A 16,914-nucleotide genomic window follows, 5' to 3' on the forward strand; every position below is an offset into this window, starting at 1 on the left:
AAGCATGGGCCAGTTCATTTAAGGTTGTGTAAGTCAAGATAAGAACTTTGAACTGTATTCTAAGACCAGTGGGAAATATTTGAGAGTTTGACTTAGGAATGATATAATTATTTACATTTTTGAAAGATCAATATGACTACAGCATAAAGAACACACTAGAGGAAAGGGGACAAGAATAAAGGGAAAGGACCAATTTTAAGAGTATTGCAGTAATCAGAAGATAGGGTGGTGACCTGATCTGTCCAGTGCTTCTCAAATTATGGTCTCCAATGAGAAAAGAAAAGAAATTGTTCTTTTCCAAATAAAATCTGGAATTTAGTTATTAGTAATATATTAGTCAACTAGTTATTTTTTTAGTAAATGTGCCATGGAAATGTAAGATTTTAACAATGAGAGAAACTGGGCAAGGAGTATATAGGAATTCTCTGCATTACCTTTGAAAACTCTTCTGTAAATCTAAAATTATTCCAAAATAAAAAGTTTTTTTTTAAATATCTTATCTGAAATTTCTGGCCACCTGAATAATCTCATTAAACAATGCCAAGGCCCACATTAATTATAATAATGTACTGAAAATGTGTGTAGATTCAAAACAAAAGACAACTTTTAAAGAACAAGTTCAAAAGTGGTTCAGTAGTAATGTTTAGTCAGTTTTATTATTTGAATCCTGAAGATTTAAGATGAGTAGAGCAACATCAGTATATGCTTGAGGAAAATCTTAACCGTTTCTTCAATACTTCATATGAGAAAGTTCAATTAGACATTAATGTAATGTTAAAAGTTTCCTCCTGGATATCAATCCAAAGGAAAAGAAATTAGCATACTAAAGAGATATCTGCAACCCCATGTTTACTGCAGCACTTTTCACAATAGACAAGATATGGAACCAACCGAGTGTCCATCAACAGATGAATGGATTTTAAAAAGGGTTATATATATGAGGGTACTACAAAAAGTTCGTGGAAAGATTTGTATTATCTCTTAATTCTATTTTCCATGAACTTTTTGAAGTACCCTCATACACAATGGAATACTATTCAGCCATAAAAAGTTTCCTCACAAAACCTTTTAACATTACACTTGTCAATGACAGAAAGGAAAGAGCTGTTGAGATTTAAAGAATAATCACACCCTCAAGTACAATCCAAAAAAAGAAGTGAATTATCCAAATTATGATTAACAGAAAGATGTCTAACTGACAATATAGAAAAATATAGAAATATAGAAAAAGCAATATATACCTTCTACTATTTGCTACCATGTACTTACACAAATAAAATTTCTCATCAATGATAGTTACCTAGAAGTTGACAAGATTATCATTTGAAGTCTTGATCAGAAATTGCATGACCCATATCAATTTTAAAAACTAGCATTTAAAAAGTTATGTTCAAAACTTATGTACACAGAGACAAACCCAAAGTTTTCATTGAAACTTGTAAAATATTTTATCTAGAATTTTTCTTTTTTATACATTACACATAATCACAAGATGTGGTGATCAGATCAATACTATCAGCATGCCCACCACCTCAAATTGCAATTATTCTACGTGTCCTCCACCCAGCCAACCCCCAATCCCCCTACCTCTCACAGCCCCCTGCCCCAGGCAACCTTAGTTGTGTTCTCTCCCTCTGCAAGTCCAGTGCACCACTGTGGTCTTTCTTTCCTTCCTTCTTTCTCTCTTAGCTTCCACTTATGAGTGAAGACATGTGGCATTTTCCCTCTGTGCCTGGCTTATTTCACTTAACATTATTTTCTCTAAGCTCATCCATGTTGCTGCGAATGGCAGGATTTCATCCTTTTTGACAACTGAGTATTCCATTGTGTATGTATACCACATCTTCCTTATCTAGTCATCCATCGATGGACATTTAGGTTGGTTCCATATCTTAGCTATTATAAATAAAGCTGTGATGAACATGGTTGGACATGTATCCCTTTGACATGATGATTTCCATTCCTTTGAGTATATAACCAGAAGTGGGATTTGCTGGATCTACCCATAGTTTGAGAAATCTCCATACAAATCTCTACTATGTTTTCCACAGTGGGTGTGCTAATTTACAGTCCCATCAACAGTGGAGGAGAAAGAGTTCCCCTGTCTCGACATACTCACCAGCATTTGTTATTCTCAGTCTTTTTGATTATAACAAGTCTAACTTGGGTGAGATGGTATCTCAATATGGTTTTATTTTGCATTTCCCTGGTTAGTGATGTTGAGCATATTTTCAAGTACCTGTTGGCCATTTGTATGTCTTCCTTCAAAAAATGTCTATTCAGCTTATTTGCCCATTTTTAATTGGTTTTTTGTTTGTTTGTTTGTTTGTTTTGTTTTGTTTTGTTTTTTTACTGCTGTTGGAGTTCCTTGTATATTCTGGATATTAATCCCTTGTTCAATGTATAGATTTTGCAAATATTTTCTCCCATTCTGTAGGTTCTTTTCACTCTGTTGTTTCCTTTGCTATGCAGAAGCTTTTTAGTTTGATATAATCCTATTTGTTTATTTTTTTCTTTATTGCTTGTGCTTTCAGGATCTTATTTATAAAGTCTTTGCCCAGTCCTACTTCCTGAAGTGTTTCCCCTACATTTTCCTTTAGTAGTTTTATAGTTTCAGGTCATATAGTTAAGACTTTAATCCATTTTGAGTTGATTTTGGCATATAGTGAGAGGTGCAGGTCTAGTTTAATTCTTCTACATGTGGATGTCCAGTTTTCCCAGCACCATTTATTGAAGAGGTAGTCTTTTCCCCAATGTATGTTTGTGTTGCCTTTATGGAAGATCAGTTTGCTGTAAGTCTGTGGGTTGATTTGGGTTCTCTATTCTGTTCCATGGGTTCATATGTCTGTTTTTATACCAATACCATGCTGTTTTGGTTACTATAGCTTTGTAGTATTTTTCCTTTTATTTTTGATATTATCAGTATATTCATCATTATACAATGTAATCTATTTTCATGACCCTTTACCAATTCCTCCCTTTCCCCCTTCCTCTCCCCCCTTTTCTACCACCAGCAACCTCAGTTCCATTTTCTTCTCTTAAAAAGTTCAACATATTATTGTGATTGTTGTATATTTTTAAAATTTATTTATGTAGTTAATTATTCATTAGCTCCTATATAATAAGTGAGGACATGTGGTATTTCTCTTTCTGTGCCTAGCTTATTTCGCTTAACATAATTTTTTTAAGTTCATCCATGTTGCTGCAAATGGCAGTATTTCATTCTTTTTATGATGGGGTAGCATTCCATTGTAAAAATATACCACATTTTCCTTATCCACTCATTCGATGATGTGCATTTATGTTGATTCCAACTCTTGGCTATTGTAAATAGTGCTGCAATAAACATGGGAGTATAGGTGTCTCTTTGACATCATGATTCCATTCATTTGTGTATATTCCCAGCAGTGGGATTGCTGGGTCATACGGCAGTTCTATCTGTAGCCATTTGAAGAACGTCCAGCCACTTTCCATAATGGGTGCACCATTTTACAGTCCCACCAACAATGAAGGAGCATTCCCTTTTCTCTGCATCCTCACATTTGTTATTCTCTTTTTTATAACAGCCAGTCTAACTGGAGCAAGATGATATCTCAGTGGTTTTGATTTACATCTCCTGGATGCTGAGTAATGTTGAAAATTTTTTGTGTGTCTGTTGGCCATTCATATATCTCCCTTTGAGTAATGCCTATTCAGCTCCTTTGCCCATGTTTTCACCAGGTTATTTGTATTCTTACTGTTAAGTTGTTTGAGTTACTTGTATATTCTGGATATTAATCCTTTGTCAGATGTATATTTTGCAAATATTTTTTTCCCACTCTGTTGGTTGTCTTTTTGCTTTTTTGCTGTGCAGAAACATTATAGTTTGATATTATACCAATTGTTTATCTTTCCTTTTTTTGCCTGTGTTTTGGAGTCATATTCATAGTCTATACACAGTCTTACTTACTGTAGTGTTTCCCCTATATTTTCTCTAGGAGTTTTATAGTTTTAGGATGGATATTTTTAGGTCATTTTGAGTTTATTTTGGTATATGGTGAGAGTTACGGGTTTAGTTTCATTCTTCTGCATATGGATGTCCACTTTTCCCAGCACCATTTTTTCCCCAGTGTATGTTCATGTTGACTTTATGAAAGATCAGTTGGCTGTTAGTCTGTGAGTTGATTTCTGGGTTCTCTAGTCTGTTCCATTCATCCAAGTGTCTATTTTTATGCTAGTACCATACTGTTTTGATTACTATAACTTCATAGTATAGTTTGAAGTCAGGTAGTATTATACCTCCAGTTTTATTTTTTTCTATTTATTTTTTTGCTCAGGAATGCTTTGGCTATTCAAGGTCTTTGGTTGTTCCATATGAATGTTAGGATTGTTTTTTCCATTTCCGTGAAGAATGTCATTGGTGTTTTGAGGGGGATTGCATTGAATCTGTAGATCACTTTGGGTAGTATAGACATTTTCACAATGTTGATTCTTCCAATCTAAGAGCATGGGATGTCTTTCCACATTTTTGTGTCTTCTTTAATTTCTTTCAGTAGTGATTTATTTAGAAATTTTATAGAAATTTAATATTTAATGTATTTTAATTTTTATTATAAATTTTAATATTTTATATAATTTTTCTTATGATATAAAAATATAAGTTTTTCACCAAAATCTATAGAGATGCCTCCAAATCCCTTCTAGTTTATTCCACTATGTCAGGAAAAACATCATTTTCTTAGTGTACTATTGCTTTAAGAAATACCAAGTCTGTTCAGTCAATAATTCTCTATAATATCCTGAGGAAATTAAATTACCCTATTCGATTCCTCCTCCCAGAACTATAATTGAAGGTGAATATATTTACAGCTTTAAAACTTTGGAACTTTTGGGAGATTGATTCTATACCAATACAACTTGTCAATGTTACTCTGATTCTTTTCTCTGCTTGGTTCTCTAAGAATACTCTCCCTAGGCAACCACCTCTATCTTTCATAATAGCATTTATTACAACCACCAACTCAATGTGCTGTTTAGTTGAGTAAGATTTTCTCATATTTTTAAAAATAACATTGGCCATCGAGGTTTGACTTTGGCTGATTTTTTCTTAGGGTCTTGAAAGATAATTAATATTAAGATAAACTATCACACTGGTTATGTTCTTATACTATGAACAATTAGACATCCAACAGAAGTGGTTCACTAAAAGGCTGCATTAACAGTTTTATCCTCAATTATAAATTTTTCTATAAAACAGGCAAATATAAACATTAAATGTATGAAAAACTACATTTAAAAATTAAATCTAAATGCCCAAGGAGAATTAGGCACTGTACTCACTAATCTTAACTCAGAATGTTAATCCTTTCTGGATTATCTTTTCATGGATTTAAATAAGAAAACATAATTCCTTTCACTTTCTTATTTTGACATCATAACTTTTCAAACAGGCTGGTGCAGTGTCAAAAGTACTGGACTTGTTGTCAAGAGACCCAGATTTAAACCTAGGCTTATCACTTACTAGATATACAACCTTATTCATCTTAAAACTCTTATAGTGCTGTATCCAATACAGAGAGTAGGTGTCCATCAACATTTATGAATTTAACTATGAACTGAGTCTAGAAAGAACCAGTGAAGAAGTGAAGGTCTCCTCTTTGCTCAACTTATGAATTGTGTTACAGCAACAGGCAAGTAATAAAAGAAAGGGTAGAGTCCTCCCTCTCAATTGTTCAACCGTATGGCAGGGCAAAGAAGAAATAGCCCACACCAGAGAAGGAGTATGAAGAGAAGCAAAACGAGGCAGAGGGAAAGCCTGATAGGCTTATATCATCACTGGGATTCCATGTCTCCTGGGAAGCATAGTATTTTCCCTGTCTGCACTGGCCAAACATATGCTCTCCATCCAGTAGGAACATGCCCTAACATCTCAGGACCCTGTATCTACTTCTACATTTACCTGATGGGATTCTGGTATGATCTCTTCTACAGCCATCCTGCCCTGAGGAAAGATAAGCAAAATTATGAAGCCAGTTTGTTTACCTTCCTTGTCAATATAATCACATAAAATATATGAAAAAAATGTGAGAACCTGATCTTCCAAATCTAAGGTAAGCAAGGACAGGAAAGTATGTGTTCAGAGAATTGTAATCACCAACAGAATGTTTATTCAATCAACATTTATTGTGTACTATAGATATGATGCTCGAGTTAGGGACACCTTCTAGAAAGATCTATATTCTAACTAGAGGAGATCCCTGTCTCTTGGGAGATAATTGTAATAATTCACAAATCTCTTACATATTACATATGTTAAAAAATGTATACATATGGTTGCTTTATCTAGAATGCAGTTCTCAATGAACTGCTGATGAAACTATGTATAGACTGAGATTTCTGTGTCTTTCTTGGTCTTGTCCCAACACCAAATCTTGTAAGCAAGGTTATCTGTAGGCTAACAGCTACCCTATTATTCAGTAAAAAGGTCACAATTCAACACTTCACAAGTGTTTTCCTCGAACCTGACTGTGGCCTGACTGAAGAGTGTTGGTAATAAGGCACTCAGAGTCAAACCTGCTGCATTGCTTTTCCAAGGGTGAGCTCAGTATCAGGAAAATTTCCTTTAGTAATATCCATTTGCCAAAAAGGAAGTTACACAAATCTGCTTGGTAATGCCATAAAGAGATATATTTACTCTCTGTTGTAGCTTTAAAATCATACCAAGAATTATTTTTCAATGTCATTTTAAAATGGAACCTAAGAAGTCAACCTGAAGAGGCTATATACTCTATGATTCCAACTTTATGAATTCTGGGAAAGGCAAAACTATGGAGACAGTAAAAAGATCAGTGGTTTCCAGGGATTAGGGAGGAGGGGAAAATGAATAAGTAGAGCATAAAAGATTTTTATGGAAGCGAAACTATTCTGTATGATACTGTTATATAAGATACATGTCAGTACACATTTGTCAAAACCCGTAAAATGTACAGCATCAAGAATAAACCCTAATGTAAACTATGGACTTTGGGTGATAATGATGTGTCAATGTAGGTTCATCAATTGTAAGAAATGTACCTCTCTAATGGAGGATATTAATAGTGGGGGAAGCTTGAGGTGAGGCAGGCTAGGAGATATGTAGGAACTCTCTGTACCTTCCATTCAGTTTTGCTGTGAACCTAAAACTGCTTTAAAAATAAAGTCTATTTTAAAAAATAATTTTTATCTCTAGGTTGGGCCAGTCTGTTTGTTTTTAATCACCAATACATTTATAATATACAATTAAAATTCATCATGAACCAATACTTTCATAATATATAATAAAAATCATCATGTGCCTACATGTTACAGCAATGGCTAAAAAAATTAATTTTTAAAAATGTAACACAATAGTAATTATTGACCAAAGCTGTACAACTAGCGTTTACTTTCCTTGGGGCAGTGACAAACCCAAGCAGACAAGGTAAGTTTTCCACAAGGCCTTTAGCTATACAGAAGCAGTATGTGGACCAAAATGTCAAGGTTCACATTCCTCAGATGATATGTTTTTCATCTACTGATTTCTCCCAACATTCACCAGGCCCACTCTGGACACCTCAACCAGATACAAACTTTTTCTCCCCTCTCTGCTAGCAGAAACAAAAAGGGTCAAGCTGAACACAGTGGTTGGCAAAGTCTAGTAGAGGTTGGCACCATTCAAGCTGCTTCTGTGAAAGCAATGCCCAAAGGAACCTTATTCTTCCAGGCCTAATCCAAAGTTGTTTTAACAGATTAGAAAAGAAACTTGAAGAAGCATAGTCATAGCAGAAGAACGTGGGGTCCCCAGGCGCCAGTTTGGGATTCTCTGCAGCAGCTCAGCCTTGGTTGATTAGTGGGAGTTAGAGGCCCCTGAGAGCCCATTAGAGAGCGAAGTCACGGTGAGGAAGGGAGTAATTCCAGTTACAGCCAATTAAAAGTTTATGGATCCCACAGCACCAAGGGACAGTGACTCAAACTGTTGCATCAGCCAAGTTCCAATATCAACTCCCTGAACATGAAGAGGAAGCAAAGGGGAGGTGGAGGGAGGCAGAGGTGTGCCACACTCTGGCAAGCTTCCACTTCCTATCCCAAGTGACAGTTAAGGTGCAAGCAGTATGTCTTCATTAGCCACGAAGAACACCCTAACATGCTAGGAGAGGGACAGGACATGTGAGAAGCATACCCTATAGAGGCAGCCAGAGGGCTGCTGACTCAACAGCCCTGCTACAAGTTCAGGATTGCTCTTGTCAATCAGATCACACGTGACTCACTGTCCTTCATGTGGAACAATAAAACTGCCAAGACTACCCTCCCCTCTATCCTGTACTTATAAAATAATGATTTTCAGACCATGTTCACAAACACTGTTTGTTTGATTCTCAAAAAATCACTGTGGGTTTTGCCAGGTATGTATTCGGATTTCTATTTAGGAATTTAAAGAAGTTAATGCTGAAGTTCAAGAGATTTGCCTAAGATCACACAGGCAGTATTCTTTGTATATTTTAAAGCAATATATCACTATGCTTATATATACATAGAATATCTCTGGAAGAAAACAATAAAATAAAGTAGTTAGGCCAGTAAGGGAACTAGGGGTTAGGGGTGGAAATGAAACTTTTTCTCCATACACTTGTTTGAAACTTTTCAATTTTACACCATTGTATATATAACTTCCTGAAATACAATGAAAAAGAGTGTTACAATGAGGAGCAAAACCCCACAATCCAATTCTCTTTCCCATTGTACAGCACCATCTCCCATGTGGGGTAGGAAGCCAGAGCAGTTTTCCTTCTCCTGTGCCTTCCCACTTACACCTCATTCCATCACCCCCGTCCACATACACGTGCATAACTTTCTACAAGAACTTTCCCTCGGTTGCCTGCTCTGTGCAGATCTGCCAGAAGCTGAGATGTGCTGAAAACCAACCAAGTCAAGGAAAATTGAAAATGTGATTCTGGCTTACAGGCAGAGCGATCCTAACATGATTTTCATTTGGAAAATAAAAACAGCATCTTTGTCCAAATATCTTAAGAGAATAGAAAAATAAACTAACCTCAGCATAAATGATCCAGATTTGAAAGAATGAAGGCCACAAACCTGCCAGTGGTGGGCACTGTGGCTTCACAATACTCAACAGGCTGACAAATCACTGACAGCAGAGGAGGACCCTCCTTTCCCAGACATCATTAAGGGAGATTTCTTGGTCTGACAGAGAGGCAGGCTCCCACAGGGAGAAAAGTGAGAGGGCATGTGACACAATGGGAAATGCAGCTACACACATCTAAGGATAAAATAAGTGATAGAACATTGGAAGAAACTGCCTTTCGGGTCACATTCAATGCTGACACTCTATGAATGACTACAAATCATAGGTGTAGTAGGTCAGTAAGCAGAGAAAGAAAGTGCTAACAGTCCTGACAAGAGGCAGTTGTTATCACAGACTAAAATAGGAGGCTATGAGAACAGCGTAAGCAGTCCTTTAAAGTTCATTCATTCATTCCACATAAATTTACTGAGTACTTGTGTCAGGTACTAAACTAGGAGTTATGACTTCAAAGATAAATACCTCCAAAAAGTTCACACCCTACAGGAGAGAGGCAAATTATTAAAATACAACGTCATAAATGCTCTGAAAGTGTATAGATACAACAAAATCTACCTAAAATAGAACTCATCTCCAGCAACCAACTCTCTTGTCTTCTATATTAGCAGCTGATATCACCATGTTTTCAGTTATCCAAGCCAGAAACCTGGGAAGTCACCTCAGAATTTCTTCTTCATCTCCAATATCCAGTCTGTCATTGGATATGCTGATCATATCTCCTAAATATGTCACTTATTTTCTTTCCATTCAGTTTAGTAGTTCAGCATTTCTTGCCTAACTATTGTGATCTACTTTCCCTGTAATTGAAATCTTCCTTTCTCTTTCACTTTTTAATAATAATGACCATAATAGTAACATTAGCCAAGTTTATAAGCTAATAAGTACCAGAGCCAGGATTTGAAATCTTAGCTGTTACTCTGCTTCAAACACCAAAGAGAAACAAAGCAGGATGCTAGTTAGAGTGGCAAGACAGATGTTAATCAGTAATATACTATCGCAGTAGGGAAAAGAGTCCAATGTGAACTGAAGTTCGATTTGTGTAGAGGTGACTGGGCATTTTAAAGGGAGAATGAAAATATAGAGAGGGGGATGAGGGGAACTCAGCAGTCAGAAAAGCGGAGTGGAGGGGGGTTGGTCCCTGTGAAACCCATCTGGGTTCATTAACTGGCACTTACTTAAATTAGGCTCCTACCCTCACACAGAGACTGGAGCCCTATCTTCAGGTGTTTGCTGGAACTGTAAATTCTTTTGGCAGCCTTGAGTTTTCTCAGACAGACACTTTAAGGAGGACAAGTGTCATCCTAGGGATGGGGCTTCGAGCTGTTTGAAAGTATGTTAGTGTTTTCTTCAAGTCTTTATAGGCCAAAGTTGAGTAGAGGGCTCCGAGGAGCCTGGCTGCAGTTTGATCAAAAAGAGGATCTTTGTCACTTACCTCCCTGAAATTTAGTGTCCCTATCTGTAAAATAAGGACAATATTACTACCTACCTTGTAGGACTGTCATGAGGATTAAGCGAACTAACACATGCCCAGCACGTGGTACAGGACAAACAGAGAGAACACACTCAATGATGCTGGAATTCCAGCTGTAGCAGAGCTGGAATTTGAACCCAAGCACCCTGACTCCAGAGCTTATACTCTTATCCATCATGCTAATCTGCTCTTCTGCTGTCTCAAAAGTGGGCTACGCCACCAATAGTTTCACCTTTCTCAAATGCAAATCTGATCCTATGATTCCTTGTTTAAAAAACCTTGGTAATTCTACTATTCCAATAATACACGCCTTCACATGGCCCACAGCCCTTGTGTTTTGGTCTGCTTGTTTATGTTACCTCATTTCTGCACTCTTGTAATGCTAATACAAGCCCCCTCCCCCTCACACTTTAATATCTAAAAATTTTCATGCTCTTTCTTATCTCAATTCTTTTTGCACAAGTGATTTTTTTCTGCTTGAAACGTGTTGTCCTCATTTCTGGAGTGCTCCTAATTACCCTTCAAAATTCAGCTCAAACATTACCTCTTTTTGTAAAACCTTCCTGAGCATATCCACTGTGGTCTACCCAAAGTAGATTTTCATGTGTCTGTCTCGACACTCTCAGGGCACTTATGACATTGTATTTTAATTATCTACCTGTCTCCTAAAGGCTATGAGATTTTTGAAGGTACTCATCTTTGAGGTCATAGCTCTTAGTTCGTACCTGACACAAGTGCTCAATAAATTTACATGGAACCAATGAATGAACTTTAAAAAGAGTACTTATGCTATTCCCATAGAAGTCTTCTATTTTAGTCAATTGATCAAACAAGAGGCACAACTACCAAAGCAGGAGCCCTGTTTATAGGCTCTTCAGATCAGTAAAGTTTCAAAATTATTATTATTCTGCATATAGTCAACTCCCTCTAGACTGGTGTCATATATCCTGTTTTCTAAACCCACAATCTATCCAGCCAGCCAACCATTTGTTACTGAGTCAGGCAGTGTCTTACACTCATAGATGTATATGACAATGTCCAGAAATCAAAGATAAGGATGAATTAGTGTCTGTCCTTAAAGAGGTCAAATCATAATAGTTCTGTGGAAATAATATATATAACTAGATATGATAGAACTTTATTTTCTGTGAACTTCACCTTGATATGGATCCAAAATTCACTTATAATAAAGCACACAATGTATTTAAATGAATGAATGCTTATAAATAGTAAAAGTTCAAATCATATAATGAAATATAATTATAACACAAAAAACATGTACTATGGAGAATGTACAAACTGCTACATCATTCCCTAAAGATATCTCCCCCAATTTTTTTCTTTAATATGGTTTCCTCAGCCTTGGATGTCCTCTTTTACATTTCACAAATTTATAAGTAGCTAATAAGTCACAAAAAAAGGAATGCAAAATTAAAACAATGAAGTATAATATTGCCTGTCAGATACAAAAACTATACCCAAGCTCATGAAGAAACAGGCACTCTTGTAACAGTTGATAGAAGTATAAAGTGATATATCCTTTATGAAACACAATTTAGCAACATCTTTCAAATTAATTTCACTTCATGACATTTACCCAATAGAAATGTGTGTCCCAAGCACACAAAAAATTATGAATGCTCATTGCATTATTGATAATTTAAAAAACCCTAATGACCAACGAAGAGGAATGATTAAACAATGGTGGTATATCTATTAAAAGGAATACTATCTGTAAAATGAGGACAATATTACTACCTACCTTGTAGGACTTCTATACCTTGTATAGAAGTATAAAGTGATATATCTTTTAGGAAATACAATTTAGCATTTTAAAATAATGTGGTAGATCTGTATTAACTGCCACAGAAAGATGATCACTATATACAAGGTACTTCGAAAAGTTCATGGAAAAATTAAATTAAAAGATAATACAAATCCTTCTGTGAACTTTTAGAAGACCCTCATATTAAAAGAAATGAGAGAAACCTTATACAGAGCAGCTACCACAAAATAGCATTCCTTTATTTCATCAAATCTAAGATGCCATAAACCACAGAAGTACCATTATTTTTGTGTCTGAAAAAAGTAAAATCCTGCAATTTAAATTATGACACAAAAATTTCATGTTGCATTAATTTTATATTGCATCATAATTTGACATGTTAAAATTTGGAAGGAGGTAATGTTTCTTCTTAAAAATCAGTGAAATGTAAGATTTGATATTACCTTCCCTAAATATTTTCGAGACAAAGGAAGCCCCCATGTATAGACTCAGGATTATATATAGGGTTACCTGGAAAGGGAACTGACATATCTAGCTACAGAGATGCCAATCAGCCAAGATACTTTTTCTCATTACACTATATGTAGGGCCTTAGGAACCATAAAGCTGCTACTTAGTCACGACTTGATAACACGTTTATGAGAGTTTTCTCCCATTACCCAATTTATTCCACATTAACACACAAATTTCAAATGTAAAGAACAGCCAGAGCTAGGGATTTATAATAAAGCATGGAGAAAAAGAATAGGGGCATCATGGGGGACCCACTTTACTTCTAGGATAGGACTGGTTATGTAAATAAGCATGGTCCTCGGCCCTAAAGAAAAATCAGGCCTAAGCCCGTGGGCAATCCAATTCAAACGCTTTCATTTCTTGTAAAAAGTTCTCTACTTGGAAATTCTAAGTGCACTGATAAGATATTCAAAGTCTAAGGCTTAGGAGAAAGTAATAGCAAGTGCTCGACTTACAGAGACTCAAAGCTGATTCCGAACTCTTTGTCCATATGTTGGTCTGGAAACGTTTCCAACCTAACCAGAGACTCAGCCTACCACTCTTCACCGTTCTGAGCAACATGTTACAGCAGAATTGTAAAGGACAGAGATGAGCTCCTCTGAATCATAAATTAGAACTGAAAGTACAGTCATCCCTTGAAATCCATGGGAGATTGGTTCCAGGAACCCCCCAAGGTACCAAAATCCAGGGATGCTCAAGTCCCCCAGAATGCCCTCTGAAACTCGTGGATGTGAAATGACTACCCTCTAGGTGGGCATCCCAAGCAGTTCAATCTGCAGCTGATTGAATCCCTGGATGTGGAACCCACGGATATAGAGGCCCAGCAGTATTTACTGAACTATTCTGCCCTGTGAGTGGACCTGCACAGTTCAAATCCATGTTGTTCAGGATTACATGTAATCTTTCACTGTCTCCAGATACAGAAATCCTATTCAATGCCCTCAATACCATATATAGCAGTTTTTACTTGAAAAAGAATTCACACTTCCTAAGGCAGCCCCGTTCAATTTTTGACAGTTTCTGCAGTAACTTCCTTACACTGAATGGAAACATCCATGTCCAGCAGAATGGTGGACTGGTTACCATGAATGACCCATCCAATTAAACAATTAAAATGCTGGATTTAAAAAAAATAATAATGTTTACATATGTTGCTGAGCTAGAAAATCAATAATTGCACATGGACCAAAAATGAATAGGAAATAAGCAGCCACTACAGCTGGCTTTCATTCCAGTAGAGGTAAAGGGAGAGGAGTAATGAAAGCGGAAAGAGAGGAGGATGGGGAAGGGAAAAGAACCTAGAGATGCAGAAAAAAAATGTTATCATGAAGATAAGAACAAAAATTAATGAAATAGAAAACAACATGCAAAGATGAGGGTAAACAAAGTCAGATTCTTTGAAGACTTATACAGGAGGTACTTCTAAAAGTTTACGGAAAGATCCATACTATCTTTCAATTCTATTTTTCCACGAACTTTTTGAAGTACCCTATAAAAGAGACAAACTTTTGAAAGGAAAGAAATAAGGTACAAATAAACAATATATGTAGAGAAAATGGGGACAAAATTACTGATAATACAGAGATTAAACTAGTAAAGAACATATAAGTATATGGAACACATGGAATTACAAATAATTTTGATAAATTAAAAAACTTAAATTAATAAATTACAGGAAAATACAAAATATCAAAGCCAACTCAAGAGAAAGCTTAAATAATTTAATCCAATAAACATTAAAGAATTTAAATCAACAGTTAATCTTCCCATAAGGAAAACGCCAGGTGCTAATGATTTTACAGGTAAGCTCTATAAAGAAAAAGATAAACCAATTTTATATAAACTTTTCAAACAAACACACAAAGGAAACTCTTTACTTATTGTATGAGGTTAGCATAACTTTAATACCAAAACCAGACAAGAGAAATAAAAAGTGTAGGTTTATAAACTAATATCACTTGTGACTCAGATACAAAATCCTAAATATTACTCAAGAAAATCCAGCAATGTACAAAAAATAAATATATTCTGACCAAGTAAGGTTTGTACTAAGAATGCAAGTTTGGTTTATTAATTGAAAGTTGAATACTCTAATTCACCACATTAACAGACTAAGAAAGAAAAAATCATTTGCCATTTCAATAAAAGCAGAAAAAGCATAAGATAATATTAGATGTATTAGATAAACTTAAAATTTTCGATAAAAACTCGAACTCAGAATCTAAGACCAGGTGTATGTAAAAACATACAACAAACATCTTATTTAGTGATAAAATGTTGAAAATAGTTCCTTTAAGTATAGAAACAAGACAAGGATGCTTGTTGTCACCACTTCTATTCAAACGGTCCTAACAAGTGCAGAAAAAATTAATTTTTTTTTTAATTATAGGTAAAAGGACTGGAAAAGAAGGCACGAAACTGTACATAGAAAATCCAAAGGAATCAACGGACAAATTATTAGAATGAAAGAGTTCTAAAAAGATCACAGCTACAAAAATATCTAAAATAGCCAATTGTTATTTCTATTCCCAAGCAGTTAGCAAATGTAATTTTTTTAAATGACACTACTTATGATAGCAGCAAAAACTGTGAGGTAGCTAGGAAAAAATCTAACAAAAGATATACAAGACCTTTCTGGAGTGAGTATACTATTATACTGAAAGACATTGAAGACCTAAATAAATGAAGAAAATCGTGGATAAAAAGATACAATGTCATAAAGATGTCTGTTCTTCCTAAACTAATCTATAAATTCAATGCAATCCCAATCAATTTCTCAGATGAGTTTTTCATAAAGATTTACAAGCTGATCTTAAAACGTAAATGGGACACTTGTGAAGAACATGAAAGAACTTGTCTGATCAGATATTGACTTCTTATAAAAATATAAGACAATTTGGTATTGGCATAGAAATAAACGACGAGGCCAAAGGTGATCAAAATAGAGAGCTCAGAAACAGACCCACATGTGTATGAAAAGTTGGTTTAAGACAGGCTGGGGTCTACAGCCATACCATCCGGAACGCACCCAATCTTGTCTGGTCTAGGAAACTAAGCAGGGTTGGGCCTGGTTAGTATTTGGATGGGAGATTGCTCAGGAATTCCAAGTCTACAGACTTATAGAAATAAACAAACAAACAAAAAAAATAATGAAAAATAAAAATACAGACAGAGTTCTGAATATCAGTAGGGAAATAATGAATTAATAAAAGGTGCTGAGCCAATTAATTACTCATTAGGGAAAAAAATTATATACCTACATCACAACATAAAGAAAAGTTACATTGTAAAAAAAGGGCAAAATAATAAAACTTCATAATAGAGGGGAAATGTCTTCATAACTTCAGGATAAGGAAGGATGTTTTAAAACACAAAAAGCACAACCATAAAAGACTGATAAATTCAATGATATTAAAATTAAGAACTTCTGTTCTGCAAAAGATCCAATAAAGAGAGTAAAAAGACAAGCTAAAAACTGTTAGATGTTAGTTGCATGTAAACTTACAAAAGATTAGTACAGGGAATCTATAAATAAGTCCCACAAATCAATTTGAAATCCAATAGAGAAGTGGGCAAAGATATGAATAGGCATTTTATCAAGAGAAAATATTAGTGGCTCATAAATATATGAAAAGATGCTCAAGTCCATTAATAGTCAGAGAAATGCAAATTAAGGCCACAAGGAGATACCATTCAATCCCCCTATATTTTGGGGCCAGCCTGTGGCTCACTAGGGAGAGTGAGGTGCTGATAACACCAAGGCCACGGGTTCGGATCCCATATAGGGATGGCCGGTTAGCTCACTGGCTGAGCATGGTGCTGACAACACCAGGTCAAGGGTTAAGATCCCCTTACCGGTCATCTTTTTAAAAAAAAAAAAAAAAAAAAAAAAACCTCCTATATTTGTAATGCCTAAAAGGAAAGACATCATCAAGCACAGAAGAGGACGGGGAGCTTTAGGAAGACTTTTTCATTGATAGCAGAGATATAAATTGTTATACGAACTTTGGAAATGTTAGGTATTTCTCAAAAAAGTAACATGTGTAT

Source organism: Cynocephalus volans, chromosome 3 (assembly GCF_027409185.1).
Source record: "Cynocephalus volans isolate mCynVol1 chromosome 3, mCynVol1.pri, whole genome shotgun sequence".
Classification (NCBI taxonomy): Eukaryota; Metazoa; Chordata; class Mammalia; order Dermoptera; family Cynocephalidae; genus Cynocephalus; species Cynocephalus volans.